General features: G+C 42.3%; 11 non-coding genes across 11 annotated transcripts; all 11 read right to left on the bottom strand.

Annotated features, from left to right (window-relative positions):
• Positions 1 to 208: 208 nt before the first annotated feature.
• On the bottom strand, positions 209 to 327 carry LOC123490073. Its single transcript, XR_006660816.1, has one exon. It is a non-coding gene; the product is annotated as a 5S ribosomal RNA (ribosomal RNA).
• Positions 328 to 1,481: 1,154 nt separating this feature from the next.
• On the bottom strand, positions 1,482 to 1,600 carry LOC123490072. Its single transcript, XR_006660815.1, has one exon. It is a non-coding gene; the product is annotated as a 5S ribosomal RNA (ribosomal RNA).
• A 1,157-nt stretch (positions 1,601 to 2,757) lies between these two features.
• Positions 2,758 to 2,876, bottom strand: LOC123490071. Its single transcript, XR_006660814.1, has one exon. It is a non-coding gene; the product is annotated as a 5S ribosomal RNA (ribosomal RNA).
• A 1,157-nt stretch (positions 2,877 to 4,033) lies between these two features.
• LOC123490070 lies at positions 4,034 to 4,152 on the bottom strand. The gene has a single exon (XR_006660813.1). It is a non-coding gene; the product is annotated as a 5S ribosomal RNA (ribosomal RNA).
• A 1,157-nt stretch (positions 4,153 to 5,309) lies between these two features.
• LOC123490092 lies at positions 5,310 to 5,428 on the bottom strand. The gene has a single exon (XR_006660832.1). It is a non-coding gene; the product is annotated as a 5S ribosomal RNA (ribosomal RNA).
• A 1,155-nt stretch (positions 5,429 to 6,583) lies between these two features.
• LOC123490083 lies at positions 6,584 to 6,701 on the bottom strand. Its single transcript, XR_006660826.1, has one exon. It is a non-coding gene; the product is annotated as a 5S ribosomal RNA (ribosomal RNA).
• Positions 6,702 to 7,855: 1,154 nt separating this feature from the next.
• Positions 7,856 to 7,974, bottom strand: LOC123490091. Its single transcript, XR_006660831.1, has one exon. It is a non-coding gene; the product is annotated as a 5S ribosomal RNA (ribosomal RNA).
• Positions 7,975 to 9,130: 1,156 nt separating this feature from the next.
• Positions 9,131 to 9,249, bottom strand: LOC123490090. Its single transcript, XR_006660830.1, has one exon. It is a non-coding gene; the product is annotated as a 5S ribosomal RNA (ribosomal RNA).
• Positions 9,250 to 10,406: 1,157 nt separating this feature from the next.
• LOC123490082 lies at positions 10,407 to 10,524 on the bottom strand. Its single transcript, XR_006660825.1, has one exon. It is a non-coding gene; the product is annotated as a 5S ribosomal RNA (ribosomal RNA).
• A 1,149-nt stretch (positions 10,525 to 11,673) lies between these two features.
• On the bottom strand, positions 11,674 to 11,792 carry LOC123490080. The gene has a single exon (XR_006660823.1). It is a non-coding gene; the product is annotated as a 5S ribosomal RNA (ribosomal RNA).
• A 1,157-nt stretch (positions 11,793 to 12,949) lies between these two features.
• Positions 12,950 to 13,068, bottom strand: LOC123490069. Its single transcript, XR_006660812.1, has one exon. It is a non-coding gene; the product is annotated as a 5S ribosomal RNA (ribosomal RNA).
• Between the last annotated feature and the right edge of the window lie 264 nt (positions 13,069 to 13,332).

The following is a 13,332-nucleotide window of genomic DNA, read 5'->3' as shown; positions in this document are numbered from 1 at the left end:
GACATTGACTGTCTCCTAGACTAAAAACAAAGGCTGCATGTACTGCCTATATTTTGAGGAAACGCACTGTCCATTATTTGATTTGATTTGATCAGGGCAGGGCAGCACACAAACTGCATTTAGTCCAATAACAATCCATGATATTATTAGGGTGATAAATAAAAAGCAGTTGCTCCATGACACAAGAGCACGCTCTACTGGGACAAAAAGCTTACAGCACCTGGTATTCCCAGGCGGTCTCCCATCCAAGTACTAACCAGGCCCGACCCTGCTTAGCTTCCGAGATCGGACGAGATCGGGCGTATTCAGGCTGGTATGGCCGTAAGCGAGGAACAACTCTTGGTACACTATATAAAGTCAATGTGTCACTCACTCTGAAAGGGACACAGAAACGTATCCACTTTGTGACACAAACTGAAGAAGCTCAACCCCTGCTTACATTTCCAATATATATATATATATTTTTGAGTCTTGTTGGGGGGAAGAGGGCATATCCTATGTTGATTTATGACAAGTTCATTGACTAGGGCCCTATAAAATAGGCGTTGCGGACCGAATCACGGAATCCAGACATTAAACCGAAATTCAACAATATTCAAACATTTATTGAACTTAGTAAGAAATCAACTAAATCTATTCAACTTGTTAGAAAACGCATTCATTTGCCCAAGTCAATCATAAGACATGAACAAAATGCATCAGTGATTCGTATTTCCATGAACTTTCTGAAACGGCACAGGAATGCCCCTGTCTGTGTGCATGTGTGCGGTGCGCGCGTATGTCTACACTTTGTGTAGCCGTTAGCGATGATGCTAATGATAACCTTCTTCTGGTAGGGAAGGAATGGCTTTCCCCAAAACCTTCGCAAGTAAATGTTAACTACAAAGTAGCCTATGCCTGCCTGGCAGAATTATACCGTGATCATTTGCATCACTCCAGTTGCCATTTGTTCTACAGCAACACCGCTTAACCAAACAAAGGTCTCTTCCTGGTGCATGCTTGCATTTAAGGGTAACTACACCCCAACATCTAAATGTCTTACATTTTTCCCAGACCTCACAAATGGTCACCTGATAGGGTTTAAACATTGTTGTGGACATAGAACATCCAATTGTGCTGTTTTGCTATTAAAAAGGTGTACTTTTGAGAGCGAAAACCTGCCAAAACAGGGACAAACGGTCAACGGGAAATCTAAACGGAGAAAAGGGAACTTGGGAATTAACGGAATCAGGCAAAACATTGAAGGGATTGTATAGTGCCCTAATGGACTACAGACATTGACTGTCTCCTAGACTAAAAACAAAGGCTGCATGTACTGCCTATATTTTGAGGAAACGCACTGTCCATTATTTGATTTGATTTGATCAGGGCAGGGCAGCACACAAACTGCATTTAGTCCAATAACAATCCATGATATTATTAGGGTGATAAATAAAAAGCAGTTGCTCCATGACACAAGAGCACGCTCTACTGGGACAAAAAGCTTACAGCACCTGGTATTCCCAGGCGGTCTCCCATCCAAGTACTAACCAGGCCCGACCCTGCTTAGCTTCCGAGATCGGACGAGATCGGGCGTATTCAGGCTGGTATGGCCGTAAGCGAGGAACAACTCTTGGTACACTATATAAAGTCAATGTGTCACTCACTCTGAAAGGGACACAGAAACGTATCCACTTTGTGACACAAACTGAAGAAGCTCAACCCCTGCTTACATTTCCAATATATATATATATATATTTGAGTCTTGTTGGGGGGGGAAGAGGGCATATCCTATGTTGATTTATGACAAGTTCATTGACTAGGGCCCTATAAAATAGGCGTTGCGGACCGAATCACGGAATCCAGACATTAAACCGAAATTCAACAATATTCAAACATTTATTGAACTTAGTAAGAAATCAACTAAATCTATTCAACTTGTTAGAAAACGCATTCATTTGCCCAAGTCAATCATAAGACATGAACAAAATGCATCAGTGATTCGTATTTCCATGAACTTTCTGAAAGCGGCACAGGAATGCCCCTGTCTGTGTGCATGTGTGCGGTGCGCGCGTATGTCTACACTTTGTGTAGCCGTTAGCGATGATGCTAATGATAACCTTCTTCTGGTAGGGAAGGAATGGCTTTCCCCAAAACCTTCGCAAGTAAATGTTAACTACAAAGTAGCCTATGCCTGCCTGGCAGAATTATACCGTGATCATTTGCATCACTCCAGTTGCCATTTGTTCTACAGCAACACCGCTTAACCAAACAAAGGTCTCTTCCTGGTGCATGCTTGCATTTAAGGGTAACTACACCCCAACATCTAAATGTCTTACATTTTTCCCAGACCTCACAAATGGTCACCTGATAGGGTTTAAACATTGTTGTGGACATAGAACATCCAATTGTGCTGTTTTGCTATTAAAAAGGTGTACTTTTGAGAGCGAAAACCTGCCAAAACAGGGACAAACGGTCAACGGGAAATCTAAACGGAGAAAAGGGAACTTGGGAATTAACGGAATCAGGCAAAACATTGAAGGGATTGTATAGTGCCCTAATGGACTACAGACATTGACTGTCTCCTAGACTAAAAACAAAGGCTGCATGTACTGCCTATATTTTGAGGAAACGCACTGTCCATTATTTGATTTGATTTGATCAGGGCAGGGCAGCACACAAACTGCATTTAGTCCAATAACAATCCATGATATTATTAGGGTGATAAATAAAAAGCAGTTGCTCCATGACACAAGAGCACGCTCTACTGGGACAAAAAGCTTACAGCACCTGGTATTCCCAGGCGGTCTCCCATCCAAGTACTAACCAGGCCCGACCCTGCTTAGCTTCCGAGATCGGACGAGATCGGGCGTATTCAGGCTGGTATGGCCGTAAGCGAGGAACAACTCTTGGTACACTATATAAAGTCAATGTGTCACTCACTCTGAAAGGGACACAGAAACGTATCCACTTTGTGACACAAACTGAAGAAGCTCAACCCCTGCTTACATTTCCAATATATATATATATATTTTTGAGTCTTGTTGGGGGGGAAGAGGGCATATCCTATGTTGATTTATGACAAGTTCATTGACTAGGGCCCTATAAAATAGGCGTTGCGGACCGAATCACGGAATCCAGACATTAAACCGAAATTCAACAATATTCAAACATTTATTGAACTTAGTAAGAAATCAACTAAATCTATTCAACTTGTTAGAAAAACGCATTCATTTGCCCAAGTCAATCATAAGACATGAACAAAATGCATCAGTGATTCGTATTTCCATGAACTTTCTGAAACGGCACAGGAATGCCCCTGTCTGTGTGCATGTGTGCGGTGCGCGCGTATGTCTACACTTTGTGTAGCCGTTAGCGATGATGCTAATGATAACCTTCTTCTGGTAGGGAAGGAATGGCTTTCCCCAAAACCTTCGCAAGTAAATGTTAACTACAAAGTAGCCTATGCCTGCCTGGCAGAATTATACCGTGATCATTTGCATCACTCCAGTTGCCATTTGTTCTACAGCAACACCGCTTAACCAAACAAAGGTCTCTTCCTGGTGCATGCTTGCATTTAAGGGTAACTACACCCCAACATCTAAATGTCTTACATTTTTCCCAGACCTCACAAATGGTCACCTGATAGGGTTTAAACATTGTTGTGGACATAGAACATCCAATTGTGCTGTTTTGCTATTAAAAAGGTGTACTTTTGAGAGCGAAAACCTGCCAAAACAGGGACAAACGGTCAACGGGAAATCTAAACGGAGAAAAAGGGAACTTGGGAATTAACGGAATCAGGCAAAACATTGAAGGGATTGTATAGTGCCCTAATGGACTACAGACATTGACTGTCTCCTAGACTAAAAACAAAGGCTGCATGTACTGCCTATATTTTGAGGAAACGCACTGTCCATTATTTGATTTGATTTGATCAGGGCAGGGCAGCACACAAACTGCATTTAGTCCAATAACAATCCATGATATTATTAGGGTGATAAATAAAAAGCAGTTGCTCCATGACACAAGAGCACGCTCTACTGGGACAAAAAGCTTACAGCACCTGGTATTCCCAGGCGGTCTCCCATCCAAGTACTAACCAGGCCCGACCCTGCTTAGCTTCCGAGATCGGACGAGATCGGGCGTATTCAGGCTGGTATGGCCGTAAGCGAGGAACAACTCTTGGTACACTATATAAAGTCAATGTGTCACTCACTCTGAAAGGGACACAGAAACGTATCCACTTTGTGACACAAACTGAAGAAGCTCAACCCCTGCTTACATTTCCAATATATATATATATATATTTGAGTCTTGTTGGGGGGAAGAGGGCATATCCTATGTTGATTTATGACAAGTTCATTGACTAGGGCCCTATAAAATAGGCGTTGCGGACCGAATCACGGAATCCAGACATTAAACCGAAATTCAACAATATTCAAACATTTATTGAACTTAGTAAGAAATCAACTAAATCTATTCAACTTGTTAGAAAACGCATTCATTTGCCCAAGTCAATCATAAGACATGAACAAAATGCATCAGTGATTCGTATTTCCATGAACTTTCTGAAACGGCACAGGAATGCCCCTGTCTGTGTGCATGTGTGCGGTGCGCGCGTATGTCTACACTTTGTGTAGCCGTTAGCGATGATGCTAATGATAACCTTCTTCTGGTAGGGAAGGAATGGCTTTCCCCAAAACCTTCGCAAGTAAATGTTAACTACAAAGTAGCCTATGCCTGCCTGGCAGAATTATACCGTGATCATTTGCATCACTCCAGTTGCCATTTGTTCTACAGCAACACCGCTTAACCAAACAAAGGTCTCTTCCTGGTGCATGCTTGCATTTAAGGGTAACTACACCCCAACATCTAAATGTCTTACATTTTTCCCAGACCTCACAAATGGTCACCTGATAGGGTTTAAACATTGTTGTGGACACAGAACATCCAATTGTGCTGTTTTGCTATTAAAAAGGTGTACTTTTGAGAGCGAAAACCTGCCAAAACAGGGACAAAACGGTCAACGGGGAAATCTAAACGGAGAAAAGGGAACTTGGGAATTAACGGAATCAGGCAAAACATTGAAGGGATTGTATAGTGCCCTAATGGACTACAGACATTGACTGTCTCCTAGACTAAAAACAAAGGCTGCATGTACTGCCTATATTTTGAGGGAAACGCACTGTCCATTATTTGATTTGATTTGATCAGGGCAGGGCAGCACACAAACTGCATTTAGTCCAATAACAATCCATGATATTATTAGGGTGATAAATAAAAAGCAGTTGCTCCATGACACAAGAGCACGCTCTACTGGGACAAAAAGCTTACAGCACCTGGTATTCCCAGGCGGTCTCCCATCCAAGTACTAACCAGGCCCGACCCTGCTTAGCTTCCGAGATCGGACGAGATCGGGCGTATTCAGGCTGGTATGGCCGTAAGCGAGGAACAACTCTTGGTACACTATATAAAGTCAATGTGTCACTCACTCTGAAAGGGACACAGAAACGTATCCACTTTGTGACACAAACTGAAGAAGCTCAACCCCTGCTTACATTTCCAATATATATATATATATTTTGAGTCTTGTTGGGGGGAAGAGGGCATATCCTATGTTGATTTATGACAAGTTCATTGACTAGGGCCCTATAAAATAGGCGTTGCGGACCGAATCACGGAATCCAGACATTAAACCGAAATTCAACAATATTCAAACATTTATTGAACTTAGTAAGAAATCAACTAAATCTATTCAACTTGTTAGAAAACGCATTCATTTGCCCAAGTCAATCATAAGACATGAACAAAATGCATCAGTGATTCGTATTTCCATGAACTTTCTGAAAGCGGCACAGGAATGCCCCTGTCTGTGTGCATGTGTGCGGTGCGCGCGTATGTCTACACTTTGTGTAGCCGTTAGCGATGATGCTAATGATAACCTTCTTCTGGTAGGGAAGGAATGGCTTTCCCCAAAACCTTCGCAAGTAAATGTTAACTACAAAGTAGCCTATGCCTGCCTGGCAGAATTATACCGTGATCATTTGCATCACTCCAGTTGCCATTTGTTCTACAGCAACACCGCTTAACCAAACAAAGGTCTCTTCCTGGTGCATGCTTGCATTTAAGGGTAACTACACCCCAACATCTAAATGTCTTACATTTTTCCCAGACCTCACAAATGGTCACCTGATAGGGTTTAAACATTGTTGTGGACATAGAACATCCAATTGTGCTGTTTTGCTATTAAAAAGGTGTACTTTTGAGAGCGAAAACCTGCCAAAACAGGGACAAACGGTCAACGGGGAAATCTAAACGGAGAAAAGGGAACTTGGGAATTAACGGAATCAGGCAAAACATTGAAGGGATTGTATAGTGCCCTAATGGACTACAGACATTGACTGTCTCCTAGACTAAAAACAAAGGCTGCATGTACTGCCTATATTTTGAGGAAACGCACTGTCCATTATTTGATTTGATTTGATCAGGGCAGGGCAGCACACAAACTGCATTTAGTCCAATAACAATCCATGATATTATTAGGGTGATAAATAAAAAGCAGTTGCTCCATGACACAAGAGCACGCTCTACTGGGACAAAAAGCTTACAGCACCTGGTATTCCCAGGCGGTCTCCCATCCAAGTACTAACCAGGCCCGACCCTGCTTAGCTTCCGAGATCGGACGAGATCGGGCGTATTCAGGCTGGTATGGCCGTAGCGAGGAACAACTCTTGGTACACTATATAAAGTCAATGTGTCACTCACTCTGAAAGGGACACAGAAACGTATCCACTTTGTGACACAAACTGAAGAAGCTCAACCCCTGCTTACATTTCCAATATATATATATATATATTTGAGTCTTGTTGGGGGGAAGAGGGCATATCCTATGTTGATTTATGACAAGTTCATTGACTAGGGCCCTATAAAATAGGCGTTGCGGACCGAATCACGGAATCCAGACATTAAACCGAAATTCAACAATATTCAAACATTTATTGAACTTAGTAAGAAATCAACTAAATCTATTCAACTTGTTAGAAAACGCATTCATTTGCCCAAGTCAATCATAAGACATGAACAAAATGCATCAGTGATTCGTATTTCCATGAACTTTCTGAAAGCGGCACAGGAATGCCCCTGTCTGTGTGCATGTGTGCGGTGCGCGCGTATGTCTACACTTTGTGTAGCCGTTAGCGATGATGCTAATGATAACCTTCTTCTGGTAGGGAAGGAATGGCTTTCCCCAAAACCTTCGCAAGTAAATGTTAACTACAAAGTAGCCTATGCCTGCCTGGCAGAATTATACCGTGATCATTTGCATCACTCCAGTTGCCATTTGTTCTACAGCAACACCGCTTAACCAAACAAAGGTCTCTTCCTGGTGCATGCTTGCATTTAAGGGTAACTACACCCCAACATCTAAATGTCTTACATTTTTCCCAGACCTCACAAATGGTCACCTGATAGGGTTTAAACATTGTTGTGGACATAGAACATCCAATTGTGCTGTTTTGCTATTAAAAAGGTGTACTTTTGAGAGCGAAAACCTGCCAAAACAGGGACAAACGGTCAACGGGAAATCTAAACGGAGAAAAGGGAACTTGGGAATTAACGGAATCAGGCAAAACATTGAAGGGATTGTATAGTGCCCTAATGGACTACAGACATTGACTGTCTCCTAGACTAAAAACAAAGGCTGCATGTACTGCCTATATTTTGAGGAAAGCACTGTCCATTATTTGATTTGATTTGATCAGGGCAGGGCAGCACACAAACTGCATTTAGTCCAATAACAATCCATGATATTATTAGGGTGATAAATAAAAAGCAGTTGCTCCATGACACAAGAGCACGCTCTACTGGGACAAAAAGCTTACAGCACCTGGTATTCCCAGGCGGTCTCCCATCCAAGTACTAACCAGGCCCGACCCTGCTTAGCTTCCGAGATCGGACGAGATCGGGCGTATTCAGGCTGGTATGGCCGTAAGCGAGGGAACAACTCTTGGTACACTATATAAAGTCAATGTGTCACTCACTCTGAAAGGGACACAGAAACGTATCCACTTTGTGACACAAACTGAAGAAGCTCAACCCCTGCTTACATTTCCAATATATATATATATATTTTTGAGTCTTGTTGGGGGAAGAGGGCATATCCTATGTTGATTTATGACAAGTTCATTGACTAGGGCCCTATAAAATAGGCGTTGCGGACCGAATCACGGAATCCAGACATTAAACCGAAATTCAACAATATTCAAACATTTATTGAACTTAGTAAGAAATCAACTAAATCTATTCAACTTGTTAGAAAACGCATTCATTTGCCCAAGTCAATCATAAGACATGAACAAAATGCATCAGTGATTCGTATTTCCATGAACTTTCTGAAACGGCACAGGAATGCCCCTGTCTGTGTGCATGTGTGCGGTGCGCGCGTATGTCTACACTTTGTGTAGCCGTTAGCGATGATGCTAATGATAACCTTCTTCTGGTAGGGAAGGAATGGCTTTCCCCAAAACCTTCGCAAGTAAATGTTAACTACAAAGTAGCCTATGCCTGCATGGCAGAATTATACCGTGATCATTTGCATCACTCCAGTTGCCATTTGTTCTACAGCAACACCGCTTAACCAAACAAAGGTCTCTTCCTGGTGCATGCTTGCATTTAAGGGTAACTACACCCCAACATCTAAATGTCTTAAATTTTTCCCAGACCTCACAAATGGTCACCTGATAGGGTTTAAACATTGTTGTGGACATAGAACATCCAATTGTGCTGTTTTGCTATTAAAAAGGTGTACTTTTGAGAGCGAAAACCTGACAAAAAACAGGGACAAACGGTCAACGGGGAAATCTAAACGGAGAAAAGGGAACTTGGGAATTAACGGAATCAGGCAAAACATTGAAGGGATTGTATAGTGCCCTAATGGACTACAGACATTGACTGTCTCCTAGACTAAAAACAAAGGCTGCATGTACTGCCTATATTTTGAGAAACGCACTGTCCATTATTTGATTTGATTTGATCAGGGCAGGGCAGCACACAAACTGCATTTAGTCCAATAACAATCCATGATATTATTAGGGTGATAAATAAAAAGCAGTTGCTCCATGACACAAGAGCACGCTCTACTGGGACAAAAAGCTTACAGCACCTGGTATTCCCAGGCGGTCTCCCATCCAAGTACTAACCAGGCCCGACCCTGCTTAGCTTCCGAGATCGGACGAGATCGGGCGTATTCAGGCTGGTATGGCCGTAAGCGAGGGAACAACTCTTGGTACACTATATAAAGTCAATGTGTCACTCACTCTGAAAGGGACACAGAAACGTATCCACTTTGTGACACAAACTGAAGAAGCTCAACCCCTGCTTACATTTCCAATATATATATATATATTTTGAGTCTTGTTGGGGGGGAAGAGGGCATATCCTATGTTGATTTATGACAAGTTCATTGACTAGGGCCCTATAAAATAGGCGTTGCGGACCGAATCACGGAATCCAGACATTAAACCGAAATTCAACAATATTCAAACATTTATTGAACTTAGTAAGAAATCAACTAAATCTATTCAACTTGTTAGAAAACGCATTCATTTGCCCAAGTCAATCATAAGACATGAACAAAATGCATCAGTGATTCGTATTTCCATGAACTTTCTGAAACGGCACAGGAATGCCCCTGTCTGTGTGCATGTGTGCGGTGCGCGCGTATGTCTACACTTTGTGTAGCCGTTAGCGATGATGCTAATGATAACCTTCTTCTGGTAGGGAAGGAATGGCTTTCCCCAAAACCTTCGCAAGTAAATGTTAACTACAAAGTAGCCTATGCCTGCCTGGCAGAATTATACCGTGATCATTTGCATCACTCCAGTTGCCATTTGTTCTACAGCAACACCGCTTAACCAAACAAAGGTCTCTTCCTGGTGCATGCTTGCATTTAAGGGTAACTACACCCCCAACATCTAAATGTCTTACATTTTTCCCAGACCTCACAAATGGTCACCTGATAGGGTTTAAACATTGTTGTGGACATAGAACATCCAATTGTGCTGTTTTGCTATTAAAAAGGTGTACTTTTGAGAGCGAAAACCTGCCAAAACAGGGACAAACGGTCAGCGGGGAAATCTAAACGGAGAAAAGGGAACTTGGGAATTAACGGAATCAGGCAAAACATTGAAGGGATTGTATAGTGCCCTAATGGACTACAGACATTGACTGTCTCCTAGACTAAAAACAAAGGCTGCATGTACTGCCTATATTTTGAGGAAACGCACTGTCCATTATTTGATTTGATTTGATCAGGGCAGGGCAGCACACAAACTGCATTTAGTCCAATAACAATCCATGATATTATTAGGGTGATAAATAAAAAGCAGTTGCTCCATGACACAAGAGCACGCTCTACTGGGACAAAAAGCTTACAGCACCTGGTATTCCCAGGCGGTCTCCCATCCAAGTACTAACCAGGCCCGACCCTGCTTAGCTTCCGAGATCGGACGAGATCGGGCGTATTCAGGCTGGTATGGCCGTAGCGAGGAACAACTCTTGGTACACTATATAAAGTCAATGTGTCACTCACTCTGAAAGGGACACAGAAACGTATCCACTTTGTGACACAAACTGAAGAAGCTCAACCCCTGCTTACATTTCCAATATATATATATATATTTTGAGTCTTGTTGGGGGGAAGAGGGCATATCCTATGTTGATTTATGACAAGTTCATTGACTAGGGCCCTATAAAATAGGCGTTGCGGACCGAATCACGGAATCCAGACATTAAACCGAAATTCAACAATATTCAAACATTTATTGAACTTAGTAAGAAATCAACTAAATCTATTCAACTTGTTAAAAACGCATTCATTTGCCCAAGTCAATCATAAGACATGAACAAAATGCATCAGTGATTCGTATTTCCATGAACTTTCTGAAACGGCACAGGAATGCCCCTGTCTGTGTGCATGTGTGCGGTGCGCGCGTATGTCTACACTTTGTGTAGCCGTTAGCGATGATGCTAATGATAACCTTCTTCTGGTAGGAAGGAATGGCTTTCCCCAAAACCTTCGCAAGTAAATGTTAACTACAAAGTAGCCTATGCCTGCCTGGCAGAATTATACCGTGATCATTTGCATCACTCCAGTTGCCATTTGTTCTACAGCAACACCGCTTAACCAAACAAAGGTCTCTTCCTGGTGCATGCTTGCATTTAAGGGTAACTACACCCCAACATCTAAATGTCTTACATTTTTCCCAGACCTCACAAATGGTCACCTGATAGGGTTTAAACATTGTTGTGGACATAGAACATCCAATTGTGCTGTTTTGCTATTAAAAAGGTGTACTTTTGAGAGCGAAAACCTGCCAAAACAGGGACAAACGGTCAGCGGGGAAATCTAAACGGAGAAAAGGGAACTTGGGAATTAACGGAATCAGGCAAAACATTGAAGGGATTGTATAGTGCCCTAATGGACTACAGACATTGACTGTCTCCTAGACTAAAAACAAAGGCTGCATGTACTGCCTATATTTTGAGAAGCACTGTCCATTATTTGATTTGATTTGATCAGGGCAGGGCAGCACACAAACTGCATTTAGTCCAATAACAATCCATGATATTATTAGGGTGATAAATAAAAAGCAGTTGCTCCATGACACAAGAGCACGCTCTACTGGGACAAAAAGCTTACAGCACCTGGTATTCCCAGGCGGTCTCCCATCCAAGTACTAACCAGGCCCGACCCTGCTTAGCTTCCGAGATCGGACGAGATCGGGCGTATTCAGGCTGGTATGGCCGTAAGCGAGGAACAACTCTTGGTACACTATATAAAGTCAATGTGTCACTCACTCTGAAAGGGACACAGAAACGTATCCACTTTGTGACACAAACTGAAGAAGCTCAACCCCTGCTTACATTTCCAATATATATATATATATTTTGAGTCTTGTTGGGGGGGGAAGAGGGCATATCCTATGTTGATTTATGACAAGTTCATTGACTAGGGCCCTATAAAATAGGCGTTGCCGGACCGAATCACGGAATCCAGACATTAAACCGAAATTCAACAATATTCAAACATTTATTGAACTTAGTAAGAAATCAACTAAATCTATTCAACTTGTTAAAAACGCATTCATTTGCCCAAGTCAATCATAAGACATGAACAAAATGCATCAGTGATTCGTATTTCCATGAACTTTCTGAAAGCGGCACAGGAATGCCCCTGTCTGTGTGCATGTGTGCGGTGCGCGCGTATGTCTACACTTTGTGTAGCCGTTAGCGATGATGCTAATGATAACCTTCTTCTGGTAGGGAAGGAATGGCTTTCCCCAAAACCTTCGCAAGTAAATGTTAACTACAAAGTAGCCTATGCCTGCCTGGCAGAATTATACCGTGATCATTTGCATCACTCCAGTTGCCATTTGTTCTACAGCAACACCGCTTAACCAAACAAAGGTCTCTTCCTGGTGCATGCTTGCATTTAAGGGTAACTACACCCCAACATCTAAATGTCTTACATTTTCCCCAGACCTCACAAATGGTCACCTGATAGGGTTTAAACATTGTTGTGGACATAGAACATCCAATTGTGCTGTTTTGCTATTAAAAAGGTGTACTTTTGAGAGCGAAAACCTGCCAAAACAGGGACAAGCGGTCAACGGGGAAATCTAAACGGAGAAAAGGGAACTTGGGAATTAACGGAATCAGGCAAAACATTGAAGGGATTGTATAGTGCCCTAATGGACTACAGACATTGACTGTCTCCTAGACTAAAAACAAAGGCTGCATGTACTGCCTATATTTTGAGGAAACGCACTGTCCATTATTTGATTTGATTTGATCAGGGCAGGGCAGCACACAAACTGCATTTAGTCCAATAACAATCCATGATATTATTAGGGTGATAAATAAAAAGCAGTTGCTCCATGACACAAGAGCACGCTCTACTGGGACAAAAAGCTTACAGCACCTGGTATTCCCAGGCGGTCTCCCATCCAAGTACTAACCAGGCCCGACCCTGCTTAGCTTCCGAGATCGGACGAGATCGGGCGTATTCAGGCTGGTATGGCCGTAAGCGAGGAACAACTCTTGGTACACTATATAAAGTCAATGTGTCACTCACTCTGAAAGGGACACAGAAACGTATCCACTTTGTGACACAAACTGAAGAAGCTCAACCCCTGCTTACATTTCCAATATATATATATATATATTTGAGTCTTGTTGGGGGAAGAGGGCATATCCTATGTTGATTTATGACAAGTTCATTGACTAGGGCCCTATAAAATAGGCGTTGCGGACCGAATCACGGAATCCAGACATTAAACCGAAATTCAACAA

The sequence above is a fragment of the Coregonus clupeaformis genome, unplaced genomic scaffold (genome assembly GCF_020615455.1).
Source record: "Coregonus clupeaformis isolate EN_2021a unplaced genomic scaffold, ASM2061545v1 scaf3499, whole genome shotgun sequence".
In the NCBI taxonomy this organism is placed as follows: Eukaryota; Metazoa; Chordata; class Actinopteri; order Salmoniformes; family Salmonidae; genus Coregonus; species Coregonus clupeaformis.
Note: the sequence above shows the minus strand (reverse complement) of the source record. Positions and strands in the feature narration are given on the sequence as shown.